The following is a 17,586-nucleotide window of genomic DNA, read 5'->3' as shown; positions in this document are numbered from 1 at the left end:
CACCACACCCACAAATCAGTTTAACGCATAGCCAAGAAGTGGGGTGATAAGAAAAAAGTGCGAAAGCATAAAAAATAAGGAATTGGAATAATTGTGCGTTATACAAAAAAATCATAACCACCACAAAAAGGGTGGGTCTCATAGACTCTTGCTAATATGAAAGAAATTAATTTATCAGGTAAGTTCTAACATAAAACAGAATTTATGTTTACCTGATAAATTACTTTCTCCAACGGTGTGTCCGGTCCACGGCGTCATCCTTACTTGTGGGATATTCTCTTCCCCAACAGGAAATGGCAAAGAGCCCAGCAAAGCTGGTCACATGATCCCTCCTAGGCTCCGCCTACCCCAGTCATTCGACCGACGTTAAGGAGGAATATTTGCATAGGAGAAACCATATGGTACCGTGGTGACTGTAGTTAAAGAAAATAAATTATCAGACCTGATTAAAAAACCAGGGCGGGCCGTGGACCGGACACACCGTTGGAGAAAGTAATTTATCAGGTAAACATAAATTCTGTTTTCTCCAACATAGGTGTGTCCGGTCCACGGCGTCATCCTTACTTGTGGGAACCAATACCAAAGCTTTAGGACACGGATGAAGGGAGGGAGCAAATCAGGTCACCTAAATGGAAGGCACCACGGCTTGCAAAACCTTTCTCCCAAAAATAGCCTCAGAAGAAGCAAAAGTATCAAACTTGTAAAATTTGGTAAAAGTGTGCAGTGAAGACCAAGTCGCTGCCCTACATATCTGATCAACAGAAGCCTCGTTCTTGAAGGCCCATGTGGAAGCCACAGCCCTAGTGGAATGAGCTGTGATTCTTTCGGGAGGCTGCCGTCCGGCAGTCTCGTAAGCCAATCTGATGATGCTTTTAATCCAAAAAGAGAGAGAGGTAGAAGTTGCTTTTTGACCTCTCCTTTTACCTGAATAAACAACAAACAAGGAAGATGTTTGTCTAAAATCCTTTGTAGCATCTAAATAGAATTTTAGAGCGCGAACAACATCCAAATTGTGCAACAAACGTTCCTTCTTTGAAACTGGTTTCGGACACAGAGAAGGTACGATAATCTCCTGGTTAATGTTTTTGTTAGAAACAACTTTTGGAAGAAAACCAGGTTTAGTACGTAAAACCACCTTATCTGCATGGAACACCAGATAAGGAGGAGAACACTGCAGAGCAGATAATTCTGAAACTCTTCTAGCAGAAGAAATTGCAACTAAAAACAAAACTTTCCAAGATAATAACTTAATATCAACGGAATGTAAGGGTTCAAACGGAACCCCCTGAAGAACTGAAAGAACTAAATTGAGACTCCAAGGAGGAGTCAAAGGTTTGTAAACAGGCTTGATTCTAACCAGAGCCTGAACAAAGGCTTGAACATCTGGCACAGCTGCCAGCTTTTTGTGAAGTAACACCGACAAGGCAGAAATCTGTCCCTTCAGGGAACTTGCAGATAATCCTTTTTCCAATCCTTCTTGAAGGAAGGATAGAATCCTAGGAATCTTAACCTTGTCCCAAGGGAATCCTTTAGATTCACACCAACAGATATATTTTTTCCAAATTTTGTGGTAAATCTTTCTAGTTACAGGCTTTCTGGCCTGAACAAGAGTATCGATAACAGAATCTGAGAATCCTCGCTTCGATAAGATCAAGCGTTCAATCTCCAAGCAGTCAGCTGGAGTGAAACCAGATTCGGATGTTCGAACGGACCCTGAACAAGAAGGTCTCGTCTCAAAGGTAGCTTCCAAGGTGGAGCCGATGACATATTCACCAGATCTGCATACCAAGTCCTGCGTGGCCACGCAGGAGCTATCAAGATCACCGACGCCCTCTCCTGATTGATCCTGGCTATCAGCCTGGGGATGAGAGGAAATGGCGGGAACACATAAGCTAGTTTGAAGGTCCAAGGTGCTACTAGTGCATCCACTAGAGCCGCCTTGGGATCCCTGGATCTGGCCCCGTAGCAAGGAACTTTGAAGTTCTGACGAGAGGCCATCAGATCCATGTCTGGAATGCCCCACAGGTGAGTGACTTGGGCAAAGATTTCCGGATGGAGTTCCCACTCCCCCGGATGCAATGTCTGACGACTCAGAAAATCCGCTTCCCAATTTTCCACTCCTGGGATGTGGATAGCAGACAGGTGGCAGGAGTGAGACTCCGCCCATAGAATGATTTTGGTCACTTCTTCCATCGCTAGGGAACTCCTTGTTCCCCCCTGATGGTTGATGTACGCAACAGTTGTCATGTTGTCTGATTGAAACCGTATGAACTTGGTCCTCGCTAGCTGAGGCCAAGCCTTGAGAGCATTGAATATCGCTCTCAGTTCCAGAATATTTATCGGTAGAAGAGATTCTTCCCGAGACCAAAGACCCTGAGCTTTCAGGGATCCCCAGACCGCGCCCCAGCCCATCAGACTGGTGTCGGTCGTGACAATGACCCACTCTGGTCTGCGGAATGTCATCCCTTGTGACAGGTTGTCCAGGGACAGCCACCAACGGAGTGAGTCTCTGGTCCTCTGATTTACTTGTATCTTCGGAGACAAGTCTGCATAGTCCCCATTCCACTGACTGAGCATGCACAGTTGTAATGGTCTTAGATGAATGCGCGCAAAAGGAACTATGTCCATTGCCGCTACCATCAACCCGATCACTTCCATGCACTGAGCTATGGAAGGAAGAGGAACGGAATGAAGTATCCGACAAGAGTCTAGAAGTTTTGTTTTTCTGACCTCTGTCAGAAAAATCCTCATTTCTAAGGAGTCTATAATTGTTCCCAAGAAGGGAACCCTTGTTGACGGGGATAGAGAACTCTTTTCCACGTTCACTTTCCATCCGTGAGATCTGAGAAAGGCCAGGACGATGTCCGTGTGAGCCTTTGCTTGAGGAAGGGACGACGCTTGAATCAGAATGTCGTCCAAGTAAGGTACTACCGCAACGCCCCTTGGTCGTAGCACAGCTAGAAGGGACCCTAGTACCTTTGTGAAAATCCTTGGAGCAGTGGCTAATCCGAAAGGAAGCGCCACGAACTGGTAATGTTTGTCCAGGAATGCGAACCTTAGGAACCGATGATGTTCCTTGTGGATAGGAATATGTAGATACGCATCCTTTAAATCCACCGTGGTCATGAATTGACCTTCCTGGATGGAAGGAAGAATAGTTCGAATGGTTTCCATCTTGAACGATGGAACCTTGAGAAACTTGTTTAAGATCTTGAGATCTAAGATTGGTCTGAACGTTCCCTCTTTTTTGGGAATTATGAACAGATTGGAGTAGAACCCCATCCCTTGTTCTCTTAATGGAACAGGATGAATCACTCCCATTTTTAACAGGTCTTCTACACAATGTAAGAACGCCTGTCTTTTTATGTGGTCTGAAGACAACTGAGACCTGTGGAACCTCCCCCTTGGGGGAAGTCCCTTGAATTCCAGAAGATAACCTTGGGAGACTATTTCTAGCGCCCAAGGATCCAGAACATCTCTTGCCCAAGCCTGAGCGAAGAGAGAGAGTCTGCCCCCCACCAGATCCGGTCCCGGATCGGGGGCCAACATTTCATGCTGTCTTGGTAGCAGTGGCAGGTTTCTTGGCCTGCTTTCCCTTGTTCCAGCCTTGCATTGGTCTCCAAGCTGGCTTGGCTTGAGAAGTATTACCCTCTTGCTTAGAGGACGTAGCACTTTGGGCTGGTCCGTTTTTACGAAAGGGACGAAAATTAGGTCTATTTTTTGCCTTGAAAGGCCGATCCTGAGGAAGGGCGTGGCCCTTACCCCCAGTGATATCAGAGATAATCTCTTTCAAGTCAGGGCCAAACAGCGTTTTCCCCTTGAAAGGAATGTTTAGTAGCTTGTTCTTGGAAGACGCATCAGCCGACCAAGATTTCAACCAAAGCGCTCTGCGCGCCACAATAGCAAACCCAGAATTCTTAGCCGCTAACCTAGCCAATTGCAAAGTGGCGTCTAGGGTGAAAGAATTAGCCAATTTGAGAGCATTGATTCTGTCCATAATCTCCTCATAAGGAGGAGAATCACTATCGAGCGTCTTTATCAGCTCATCGAACCAGAAACATGCGGCTGTAGCGACAGGGACAATGCATGAAATTGGTTGTAGAAGGTAACCCTGCTGAACAAACATCTTTTTAAGCAAACCTTCTAATTTTTTATCCATAGGATCTTTGAAAGCACAGTTATCCTCTATGGGTATAGTGGTGCGTTTGTTTAAAGTGGAAACCGCTCCCTCGACCTTGGGGACTGTCTGCCATAAGTCCTTTCTGGGGTCGACCATAGGAAACAATTTTTTAAATATGGGGGGAGGGACGAAAGGAATACCGGGCCTTTCCCATTCTTTATTAACAATGTCCGCCACCCGCTTGGGTATAGGAAAAGCTTCTGGGAGCCCCGGCACCTCTAGGAACTTGTCCATTTTACATAATTTCTCTGGGATGACCAACTTTTCACAATCATCCAGAGTGGATAATACCTCCTTAAGCAGAATGCGGAGATGTTCCAACTTAAATTTAAATGCAATCACATCAGGTTCAGCCTGTTGAGAAATGTTCCCTGAATCAGTAATTTCTCCCTCAGACAAAACCTCCCTGGCCCCATCAGACTGGGTTAGGGGCCCTTCAGAGATATTAATATCAGCGTCGTCATGCTCTTCAGTATCTAAAACAGAGCAGCCACGCTTACGCTGACAAGGGTTCATTTTGGCTAAAATGTTTTTGACAGAATTATCCATTACAGCCGTTAATTGTTGCATAGTAAGGAGTATTGGCGCGCTAGATGTACTAGGGGCCTCCTGAGTGGGCAAGACTCGTGTAGACGAAGGAGGGAATGATGCAGTACCATGCTTACTCCCCTCACTTGAGGAATCATCTTGGGCATCATTGTCATTATCACATAAATCACATTTATTTAAATGAATAGGAATTCTGGCTTCCCCACATTCAGAACACAGTCTATCTGGTAGTTCAGACATGTTAAATAGGCATAAACTTGATAACAAAGTACAAAAACGTTTTAAAATAAAACCGTTACTGTCACTTTAAATTTTAAACTGAACACACTTTATTACTGCAATTGCGAAAAAACATGAAGGAATTGTTCAAAATTCACCAAATTTTCACCACAGTGTCTTAAAAGTATTGCACACCAAATTTGGAAGCTTTAACCCTTAAAATAACGGAACCGGAGCCGTTTTAAACTTTAACCCCTTTACAGTCCCTGGTATCTGCTTTGCTGAGACCCAACCAAGCCCAAAGGGGAATACGATACCAAATGACGCCTTCAGAAAGTCTTTTCTAAGTATCAGAGCTCCTCTCACATGCGACTGCATGCCATGCCTCTCAAAAACAAGTGCGCCACACCGGCGCGAAAATGAGGCTCTGCTTAAGCTTTGGGAAAGCCCCTAAGGAATAAGGTGTCTAATACAGTGCCTGCCGATATTATTATATCAAAATACCCAGATAAAATGATTCCTCAAGGCTAAATATATGTTAAATGAATCGATTTAGCCCAGAAACAGTCTACAGTCTTAATAAGCCCTTGTGAAGCCCTTATTTATGATCGTAATAAACATGGCTTACCGGATCCCATAGGGAAAATGACAGCTTCCAGCATTACATCGTCTTGTTAGAATGTGTCATACCTCAAGCAGCAAGAGACTGCACACTGTTCCCCCAACTGAAGTTAATTGCTCTCAACAGTCCTGTGTGGAACAGCCATGGATTTTAGTTACGGTTGCTAAAATCATTTTCCTCATACAAACAGAAATCTTCATCTCTTTTCTGTTTCTGAGTAAATAGTACATACCAGCACTATTTCAAAATAACAAACTCTTGATTGAATAATAAAAACTACAGTTAAACACTAAAAAACTCTAAGCCATCTCCGTGGAGATGTTGCCTGTACAACGGCAAAGAGAATGACTGGGGTAGGCGGAGCCTAGGAGGGATCATGTGACCAGCTTTGCTGGGCTCTTTGCCATTTCCTGTTGGGGAAGAGAATATCCCACAAGTAAGGATGACGCCGTGGACCGGACACACCTATGTTGGAGAAATTATGTTTTCTTTCATGTAATTAGCAAGAGTCCATGAGCTAGTGACGTATGGGATAATGACTACCCAAGATGTGGATCTTCCACGCAAGAGTCACTAGAGAGGGAGGGATAAAATAAAGACAGCCAATTCCGCTGAAAATAATCCACACCCAAAATAAATCTTATAATGAAAAAAAACTGAAATTATAAGCAGAAGAATCAAACTGAAACAGCTGCCTGAAGTACTTTTCTACCAAAAACTGCTTCAGAAGAAGAAAACACATCAAAATGGTAGAATTTAGTAAAAGTATGCAAAGAAGACCAAGTTGCTGCTTTGCAAATCTGATCAACCGAAGCTTCATTCCTAAACGCCCAGGAAGTAGAAACTGACCTAGTAGAATGAGCTGTAATCCTTTGAGGCGGAGTTTTACCCGACTCGACATAAGCATGATGAATTAAAGATTTCAACCAAGATGCCAAAGAAATGGCAGAGGCCTTCTGACCTTTCCTAGAACCGGAAAAGATAACAAATAGACTAGAAGTCTTTCGGAAATTCTTAGTAGCTTCAACATAATATTTCAAAGCTCTAACTACATCCAAAGAATGCAATGATCTCTCCTTAGAATTCTTAGGATTAGGACACAATGAAGGAACCACAATTTCTCTACTAATGTTGTTAGAATTCACAACCTTAGGTAAAAATTTAAAAGAAGTTCGCAACACCGCCTTATCCTGATGAAAAATCAGAAAAGGAGACTCACAAGAAAGAGCAGATAATTCAGAAACTCTTCTAGCAGAAGAGATGGCCAAAAGAAACAAAACTTTCCAAGAAAGTAATTTAATGTCCAATGAATGCATAGGTTCAAACGGAGGAGCTTGAAGAGCCCCCAGAACCAAATTCAAACTCCAAGGAGGAGAAATTGACTTAACAGGTTTTATACGAACCAAAGCTTGTACAAAACAATGAATATCAGGAAGATTAGCAATCTTTCTGTGAAAAAGAACAGAAAGAGCAGAGATTTGTCCTTTCAAGGAACTTGCAGACAAACCTTTATCCAAACCATCATGAAGAAACTGTAAAATTCTCGGAATTCTAAAAGAATGCCAGGAAAAATGATGAGAAAGACACCAAGAAATGTAAGTCTTCCAGACTCTATAATATATCTTCCTAGATACAGATTTACGAGCCTGTAACATAGTATTAATCACAGAGTCAGAGAAACCTCTTTGACTAAGAATCAAGCGTTCAATCTCCATACCTTTAAATTTAAGGATTTGAGATCCTGATGGAAAAAAAGGACCTTGCGACAGAAGGTCTGGTCTTAACGGAAGAGTCCACGGTTGGCAAGAGGCCATCCGGACAAGATCCGCATACCAAAACCTGTGAGGCCATGCTGGAGCCACCAGCAGAACAAACGAGCATTCCTTCAGAATCTTTGAGATTACTCTTGGAAGAAGAACTAGAGGCGGAAAGATATAGGCAGGATGATACTTCCAAGGAAGTGACAATGCATCCACTGCTTCCGCTTGAGGATCCCTGGATCTGGACAGATACCTGGGAAGTTTCTTGTTTAGATGAGAAGCCATCAGATCTATTTCTGGAAGTCCCCACATTTGAACAATCTGAAGAAATACCTCTGGGTGAAGAGACCATTCGCCCGGATGTAACGTTTGGCGACTGAGATAATCCGCTTCCCAATTGTCTATACCTGGGATATGAACCGCAGAAACTAGACAGGAGCTGGATTCCGCCCATACCAGTATTCGAGATACTTCTTTCATAGCCAGAGGACTGTGAGTCCCTCCTTGATGATTGATGTATGCCACAGTTGTGACATTGTCTGTCTGAAAACAAATGAACAATTCTCTCTTTAGAAGAGGCCATGACTGAAGAGCTCTGAAAATTGCACGGAGTTCCAAAATATTGATTGGTAATCTCACCTCCTGAGATTCCCAAACCCCTTGTGCTGTCAGAGACCTCCAAACAGCTCCCCAACCTCTCAGACTTGCATCTGTTGAAATTACAGTCCAGGTCGGAAGAACAAAAGAAGCCCCCTGAACTAAACGATGGTGATCTGTCCACCACGTCAGAGAGTGTCGTACAATCGGTTTTAAAGATATTAGTTGAGATATCTTTGTGTAATCCCTGCACCACTGGTTCAGCATACAGAGCTGAAGAGGTCGCATGTGAAAACGAGCAAAGGGGATCGCGTCCGATGCAGCAGTCATAAGACCTAGAATTTCCATGCATAAGGCTACCGAAGGGAATGATTGTGATTGAAGGTTTCGACAAGCTGAGATCAATTTTAGACGTCTCTTGTCTGTCAGGGACAGAGTCATGGACGCTGAATCTATCTGGAAACCTAAAAAGGTTACCCTTGTCTCAGGAATCAATGAACTTTTCGGTAAATTGATCCTCCAACCATGATCTTGAAGAAACAACACAAGTCGATTCGTATGAGATTCTGCTAAATGTGAAGACTGAGCAAGTACCAAGATATCGTCCAAATAAGGAAATACCAATACCCTGTTCTCTGATTACAGACAGAAGGGCACCGAGAACCTTTGTAAAAATTCTTGGAGCTGTTGCTAGGCCAAACGGCAGAGCCACAAACTGGTAATGCTTGTCTAGGAAAGAGAATCTCAGAAACTGATAGTGATCTGGATGAATCGGAATATGCAGATATGCATCCTGTAAATCTATTGTAGACATATAATGCCCTTGCTGAACAAAAGGCAGGATAGTCCTTACAGTTACCATTTTGAATGTTGGTATCCTTACATAACGATTCAATATTTTTAGATCCAGAACTGGTCTGAAGGAACTCTCCTTCTTTGGTACAATGAAGAGATTTGAATAAAACCCCAGCCCCTGTTCCAGAACTGGAACTGGCATAATTACTCCAGCCAACTCTAGATCTGAAACACATTTCAGAAATGCTTGAGCCTTCGCTGGATTTACTGGGACACGGGAAAGAAAAAATCTCTTTGCAGGAGGCCTTATCTTGAAGCCAATTCTGTACCCTTCTGAAACAATGTTTTGAATCCAAAGATTGTGAATTGAATTGATCCAAATTTCTTTGAAAAATCGTAATCTGCCCCCTACCAGCTGGGCTGGAATGAGGGCCGAACCTTCCTGTGGACTTGGGAGCTGGCTTTGATTTTCTAAAAGGCTTGGATTTATTCCAGACTGGAGATTGTTTCCAAACTGATACCGCTCCTGTGGGTGAAGGATCAGGCTTTTGTTCCTTATTGTGACGAAAGGAACGAAAACGATTATTAGACCTAAATTTACCTTTAGATTTTTTATCCTGTGGTAAAAAAGTTCATTTCCCTCCAGTAACAGTTGAGATAATAGAATCCAACTGAGAACCAAATAATTTATTACCCTGGAAAGAAAGGGAAAGCAAAGTTAACTTAGAAGACATATCAGCATTCCAAGTTTTAAGCCATAAAGCTCTTCTAGCTAAAATAGCTAGAGACATATACCTGACATCAACTCTAATGATATCAAAGATGGCATCACAAATAAAGTTATTAGCATGTTGAAGAAGATTAACAATGCTATGAGAATTATGATCTGTTACTTGTTGCTCTAAAGCTTCTAACCAAAAAGTTGAAGCTGCAGCAACATCCGCTAAAGATATAGCAGGTCTAAGAAGATTACCTGAACATAAGTAAGCTTTCCTTAGAAAGGATTCAATCTTCCTATCTAAAGGATCCTTAAAGGAAGTACTATCTGCTATAGGAATAGTAGTACGTTTAGCAAGAGTAGAGACAGCCCCATCAACTTTAGGGATTTTGTCCCAAAATTCTAATCTGTCAGATGGCACAGGATATAAATGCTTAAAACGTTTAGAAGGAGTAAATGAATTACCCAAATTATTCCATTCCCTGGAGATTACTTCAGAAATAGCATCAGGGACAGGAAAAACTTCTGGAATAACTACAGGAGATTTAAAAACCTTATTTAAGCGTTTAGATTTAGTATCAAGAGGACCAGAATCCTCTATTTCTAATGCAATTAAGACTTCTTTAAGTAAAGAACGAATAAATTCCATTTTGAATAAATATGAAGATTTATCAGCATCAACCTCTGAGACAGAATCCTCTGAACCAGAGGAACCATTATCAGAATCAGAATGATGATGTTCATTTAAAAATTCATCTGAAAAATGAGAAGTTTTAAAAGACCTTTTACGTTTACTAGAAGGAGGAATAACAGACATAGCCTTCTTTTTTTTTTTTTTTTTAAATATTTTTTTATTGAGGCTTAGTTAAAGACATACATGGATCATAACACATTCTTATGTCACATGAAAAAAGGCTACAATTGTACAGGAGTAATAAAATAAACATGCAAGAACCATATAGTCAACAGTTTACATAGTTTGCAAACATTTAACAGGTAAGGTGCTAATTTTTCAGGAACCTTCTATATTGCACAATAAATTACTCCTGGGCCAACAAAAATAACAGGAAATAATGAAGCGAAAGAAGGAACTTGTAACCCAGGAGGCCACTGTTGGATCTCAATGATAAACCTCTATTTTGTTTTTTGTTTTTTTAACTTTGACATATAATATTAACCATCCATAAAACTAAAGAAGAACTTGCGAGATATAATATGCAGTGTAGGATGTAATGAATTTTATATGAGATAGTAGAATGAGATGTAAACTCCCCTAGTAATTGTTGGGATCTATATTATAGCTTTCAGACTGACAATTAGAGGTATGTTTAGGCTTTGTTCAATTCTCTATGCTCTGTGTGGTTTTTAATGAGGTCCTTAAAAAAAAAAAGATTGAAAAGTAAGGGCTTAAATGATAAGGATTGAGGATCAGACCTGCTGATCTGAGTAGAGAAAATAGATCCTAATATGTAGCGCAATGAAAAAGAGAGTAAGTGCTAGGGGAGCAGAAAGAGTTGCGGTATAGGCAAGAGAAACCGCACTGTTAGTTCTCCTGTTGTCAGGAGACTCTTTACTGGGGGGGGGGGAGGTGGTAAAATAGTCGTGTCAAATAGTAGGGGTAATAATAGGAAAAAATAATAAAAAGAAAATATGCAAGAGCTAACTTATAATTAGGGTATAATATGGCTTACTTGGGGGTGAGCTTAACTATGTGACATACACTTGATAGATGGGTGAAGTCATGACAAATGTGAACTCAGGAAATAAAAGAAGGCTGAATTTTCCCTAAAATGGGTTAGTGTTGCTTCAGAATGAAAAAACAGAATTTATGTTTACCTGATAAATTACTTTCTCCAACGGTGTGTCCGGTCCACGGCGTCATCCTTACTTGTGGGATATTCTCTTCCCCAACAGGAAATGGCAAAGAGCCCAGCAAAGCTGGTCACATGATCCCTCCTAGGCTCCGCCTACCCCAGTCATTCGACCGACGTTAAGGAGGAATATTTGCATAGGAGAAACCATATGGTACCGTGGTGACTGTAGTTAAAGAAAATAAATTATCAGACCTGATTAAAAAAACCAGGGCGGGCCGTGGACCGGACACACCGTTGGAGAAAGTAATTTATCAGGTAAACATAAATTCTGTTTTCTCCAACATAGGTGTGTCCGGTCCACGGCGTCATCCTTACTTGTGGGAACCAATACCAAAGCTTTAGGACACGGATGAAGGGAGGGAGCAAATCAGGTCACCTAAATGGAAGGCACCACGGCTTGCAAAACCTTTCTCCCAAAAATAGCCTCAGAAGAAGCAAAAGTATCAAACTTGTAAAATTTGGTAAAAGTGTGCAGTGAAGACCAAGTCGCTGCCCTACATATCTGATCAACAGAAGCCTCGTTCTTGAAGGCCCATGTGGAAGCCACAGCCCTAGTGGAATGAGCTGTGATTCTTTCGGGAGGCTGCCGTCCGGCAGTCTCGTAAGCCAATCTGATGATGCTTTTAATCCAAAAAGAGAGAGAGGTAGAAGTTGCTTTTTGACCTCTCCTTTTACCAGAATAAACAACAAACAAGGAAGATGTTTGTCTAAAATCCTTTGTAGCATCTAAATAGAATTTTAGAGCGCGAACAACATCCAAATTGTGCGACAAACGTTCCTTCTTTGAAACTGGTTTCGGACACAGAGAAGGTACGATAATCTCCTGGTTAATGTTTTTGTTAGAAACAACTTTTGGAAGAAAACCAGGTTTAGTACGTAAAACCACCTTATCTGCATGGAACACCAGATAAGGAGGAGAACACTGCAGAGCAGATAATTCTGAAACTCTTCTAGCAGAAGAAATTGCAACTAAAAACAAAACTTTCCAAGATAATAACTTAATATCAACGGAATGCAAGGGTTCAAACGGAACCCCCTGAAGAACTGAAAGAACTAAATTGAGACTCCAAGGAGGAGTCAAAGGTTTGTAAACAGGCTTAATTCTAACCAGAGCCTGAACAAAGGCTTGAACATCTGGCACAGCAGCCAGTTTTTTGTGAAGTAACACCGACAAGGCAGAAATCTGTCCCTTCAGGGAACTTGCAGATAATCCTTTTTCCAATCCTTCTTGAAGGAAGGATAGAATCCTAGGAATCTTAACCTTGTCCCAAGAGAATCCTTTAGATTCACACCAACAGATATATTTTTTCCAAATTTTGTGGTAAATCTTTCTAGTTACAGGCTTTCTGGCCTGAACAAGAGTATCAATAACAGAATCTGAGAACCCTCGCTTCGATAAAATCAAGCGTTCAATCTCCAAGCAGTCAGCTGGAGTGAAACCAGATTCGGATGTTCGAACGGACCCTGAACAAGAAGGTCTCGTCTCAAAGGTAGCTTCCAAGGTGGAGCCGATGACATATTCACCAGATCTGCATACCAAGTCCTGCGTGGCCACGCAGGAGCTATCAAGATCACCGACGCCCTCTCCTGATTGATCCTGGCTACCAGCCTGGGGATGAGAGGAAACGGCGGGAACACATAAGCTAGCTTGAAGGTCCAAGGTGCTACTAGTGCATCCACTAGAGCCGCCTTGGGATCCCTGGATCTGGACCCGTAGCAAGGAACTTTGAAGTTCTGACGAGAGGCCATCAGATCCATGTCTGGAATGCCCCACAGCTGAGTGACTTGGGCAAAGATTTCCGGATGGAGTTCCCACTCCCCCGGATGCAATGTCTGACGACTCAGAAAATCCGCTTCCCAATTTTCCACTCCTGGGATGTGGATAGCAGACAGGTGGCAGGAGTGAGACTCCGCCCATAGAATGATTTTGGTCACTTCTTCCATCGCTAGGGAACTCCTTGTTCCCCCCTGATGGTTGATGTACGCAACAGTTGTCATGTTGTCTGATTGAAACCGTATGAACTTGACCCTCGCTAGCTGAGGCCAAGCCTTGAGAGCATTGAATATCGCTCTCAGTTCCAGAATATTTATCGGTAGAAGAGATTCTTCCCGAGACCAAAGACCCTGAGCTTTCAGGGATCCCCAGACCGCGCCCCAGCCCATCAGACTGGCGTCGGTCGTGACAATGACCCACTCTGGTCTGCGGAATGTCATCCCTTGTGACAGGTTGTCCAGGGACAGCCACCAACGGAGTGAGTCCCTGGTCCTCTGATTTACTTGTATCTTCGGAGACAAGTCTGTATAGTCCCCATTCCACTGACTGAGCATGCACAGTTGTAATGGTCTTAGATGAATGCGTGCAAAAGGAACTATGTCCATTGCCGCTACCATCAACCCGATCACTTCCATGCACTGAGCTATGGAAGGAAGAGGAACGGAATGAAGTATCCGACAAGAGTCTAGAAGCTTTGTTTTTCTGGCCTCTGTCAGAAAAATCCTCATTTCTAAGGAGTCTATTATTGTTCCCAAAATCAGAATGTCGTCCAAGTAAGGTACTACAGCAATGCCCCTTGGTCTTAGCACAGCTAGAAGGGACCCTAGTACCTTTGTGAAAATCCTTGGAGCAGTGGCTAATCCGAAAGGAAGCGCCACGAACTGGTAATGTTTGTCCAGGAATGCGAACCTTAGGAACCGATGATGTTCCTTGTGGATAGGAATATGTAGATACGCGTCCTTTAAATCCACCGTGGTCATGAATTGACCTTCCTGGATGGAAGGAAGAATAGTTCGAATGGTTTCCATCTTAAAGCCATCTCCGTGGAGATGTTGCCTGTACAACGGCAAAGAGAATGACTGGGGTAGGCGGAGCCTAGGAGGGATCATGTGACCAGCTTTGCTGGGCTCTTTGCCATTTCCTGTTGGGGAAGAGAATATCCCACAAGTAAGGATGACGCCGTGGACCGGACACACCTATGTTGGAGAAAGACACTTTGGCATTCATCTCCTTAACTGCTAAATTGTCACTGTCTGATCTAAAACCATACATATTGGTGTAGCTATATCATGTCTGCGAGTAGCTTAATAGAGTCAAGCTATGTGTAGCTTCAAGATGCAAACCAGGGCCATAGCTCCTTCCCAACATGGTAGCGTAGTCTCAGTGTGAAGTTAAGAGACCCGCTTTCAGGGTACGGGCCCTATACCCCCCAGCAGGAGTCTGTTCTGAACAATGCAATAGTGTTAGCACGAGAGATAGCACTAAGAACACCTAACATGATATTCACTCTCTGAATAAACCATAAGTCTCATATTAGGGTTTTCAGCAATAAAGTAGGAGTTACGAATCCTGAGTATATCTAAATAAAATAGGATATAAGAGAACGTGATATGGCTCTATATGCTCTGTAACACAGCTAACCTCAAGGGTTGGTCTAAATGAAACTTACAATATGGGTATTGTGAAGGTATATTTGACAAACAGTGATTGGAGGGGGCTTGTACAAAAATAATGTAACTATAACCGAGTACAGTAGTAAATAAGACTGTGCAATATTGATATAAACAGCGAAAACAAACACTTGGCAGACATGGGGCTCAATAAACAGTAGGTACTTTAGCCCAACAAAAGAAGCATAGTAAAAATAAAATAAGTGAAAAAAAACATTGCAACATGGCTCACAGCTCAGAATTAGAGAAAAAAAATAAATAAAAAAAAAAAATATATATATATATATATATATATATATATATATATATATATATATATATATATATATATATATATATATATATATATATATATATATATATATATATATATATATATATAGAGTAAGACACAGCTATATAGCATAGGGAGATATTAAGTGCGCTAATTAGGGTTAAATCAGTTCAATGGAGACTAGTATATCATTTTACTTGTGGTGGTATTAGCTTAACTCCGTAATGAGCAATAAAAGGTAGTCCCCGGTATGCAAAAATAATATCCCATGCTTAATCTGAAAAGTTCCGTTGACCAGGCCAGCGCCCACAGCGCTGCAAAAATAAATGCAACAATGAGAGGCCTCCAGGGTCCCATCGCAATGTCAGTAGCGTGCGCCCCAGTACTAACCAGGAATGGCCTGTATGCAGCAAACTCCATCTTCGGCATGGCCCAGAGTCCCGCCATATTGCGGGAGCGCTTCCCTGCCCACTAGGCCAAAGTTCAGAAACTCTCATCTGATCCGACCCGATGCGGAGAACATGCAGAGTCCGGAAGGAAGAGATGCCTGGGATCTCAAGATCATGTCCCAATTCTAACTGGGCAGGCAGCGTGGTGTGTTTGCAGGTTGCCACTGGGAAAATCTCCGGGGCGAGAGGTAAACGGGCTGGTATAGTTAGGCGTAGTGTCATCCGGCTTCTTTAAGCATGCCAACCAGGGCTTAGACGGCGTTCCCTCTGAGCATTGGCTTTTTAAATAAGGCTCCTCAATCTGTTCCATCTCCAGCGGGCTTTCACTCTCCTCAGCTGATCCCCACGCAGGTTTGACTGTGCTAGTAAGAACAGCGGTTACCATAGGACACACGGCAGTCGCCATTGCTTGCTGCGCATCAGCTTTTTTTATGATCTCTCCCATGCTCGCATGATGCGGGATGTTTAGGTCAAGTCGTGTCTTCTTTGCGAAGCTGTCAATCAGGGCTAGAACTTGGCGAAGAAAGTCCTCCATAGCTGAATATTTAATGGCAGAGCTTACTTAGTACGGGCTGTAGCTGTAGGATTCACAGTCTCGGCCCACATATGCTGTCCAAAGTTCGGAAACTCCTCAAATGGGTTCCATATAGAGTGTCCTGCTCAAATGAGGTCTTAAATTTAGTATTAAACTGAAATTTATTACTGTTAACCCCAAGTAAAATTATATTTCTCAAGAGCTCATGAAGTGTGCGTCTGTTCCCTGCAGTGGCTAGCTCCGCCCCCCCAGACATAGCCTTCTTAATGGATTTAGAAACAAAATCTCTTATGTTAACAGGAACACTCTGAGTATTAGATGTTGACGGAACAGCAACAGGTAATGTAACATTACTAAAGGAAATATCTGCATTAACAAGTTTGTCATGACATTCATTACAAACAACAGCTGGAGGAACAGATACCACAAGTTTACAGCAGATACACTTAACTTTGGTAGATCCAGCACCAGGCAGCGTTTTTCCAGAAGTATCTTCTGACTCAGTGTCAATCTGGGACATCTTGCAATATGTAATAGAAAAAACAACATATAAAGCAAAATTGATCAAATTCCTTAAATGACAGTTTCAGGAATGGGAAAAAATGCCAGTGAACAAGCTTCTAGCAACCAGAAGCAATAAATAATGAGACTTAAATAATGTGGAGACAATAGTGACGCCCATATTTTTTAGCGCCAAAAAAGACGCCCACATTATTTGGCGCCAAAAATGACGCCACATCCAGAACGCCGACACTTGGCGCAAAAAAACGTCAAAAATGACGCAACTTCCGGCGACACGTATGACGCCGGAAACAGAAAAAAAAAAATTTTGCGCCAAAAAAGTCAGCGCCAAGAATGACGCAATAAAATGAAGCATTTTCAGCCCCCGCGAGCCTAACAGCCCACAGGGAAAAAAGTCAAATTTTAAGGAAAGAAAAAAATTTAATTTCTTCATATGCATTATCCCAAATATGAAACTGAAATAAGGAACGTTGAACATCCTGAGTCAAGGCAAATAAATGTTTGAATACATATATTTAGAATTTTATATAAAAGTGCCCAACCATAGCTTAGAGTGTCACAGAAAATAAGACTTACTTACCCCAGAACACTCATCTACATGTAGTAGAAAGCCAAACCAGTACTGAAATGAGAATCAGTAGAGGTAATGGTATATATAAGAGTATATAGTCGATCTGAAAAGGGAGGTAAGAGATGAATCTCTACGACCGATAACAGAGAACCTATGAAATAGACCCCGTAGAAGGAGATCATTGAATTCAAATAGGCAATACTCTCCTCACATCCCTCTGACATTCACTGCACGCTGAGAGGAAAACCGGGCTCCAACCTGCTGCGGAGCGCATAACAACGTAGAATCTAGCACAAACTTACTTCACCACCTCCATAGGAGGCAAATTTTGTAAAACTGATTTGTGGGTGTGGTGAGGGGTGTATTTATAGGCATTTTGAGGTTTGGGAAACTTTGCCCCTCCTGGTAGGAATGTATATCCCATACGTCACTAGCTCATGGACTCTTGCTAATTACATGAAAGAAATATTATATCTC

The 17,586-nt window shown here is 42.2% G+C and overlaps 1 protein-coding gene across 1 annotated transcript in view; it reads right to left on the bottom strand.

Moving 5' to 3' along the window:
- Positions 1-17,586, bottom strand: part of NUMA1 (nuclear mitotic apparatus protein 1) — a gene marked incomplete in the record, with an annotated part of 309,504 nt that overhangs the window by 52,553 nt on the left and 239,365 nt on the right.

Source organism: Bombina bombina, chromosome 3 (genome assembly GCF_027579735.1).
Source record: "Bombina bombina isolate aBomBom1 chromosome 3, aBomBom1.pri, whole genome shotgun sequence".
Lineage (NCBI taxonomy): Eukaryota > Metazoa > Chordata > Amphibia > Anura > Bombinatoridae > Bombina > Bombina bombina.
This window is presented reverse-complemented; position numbering and strand designations above follow the sequence as displayed.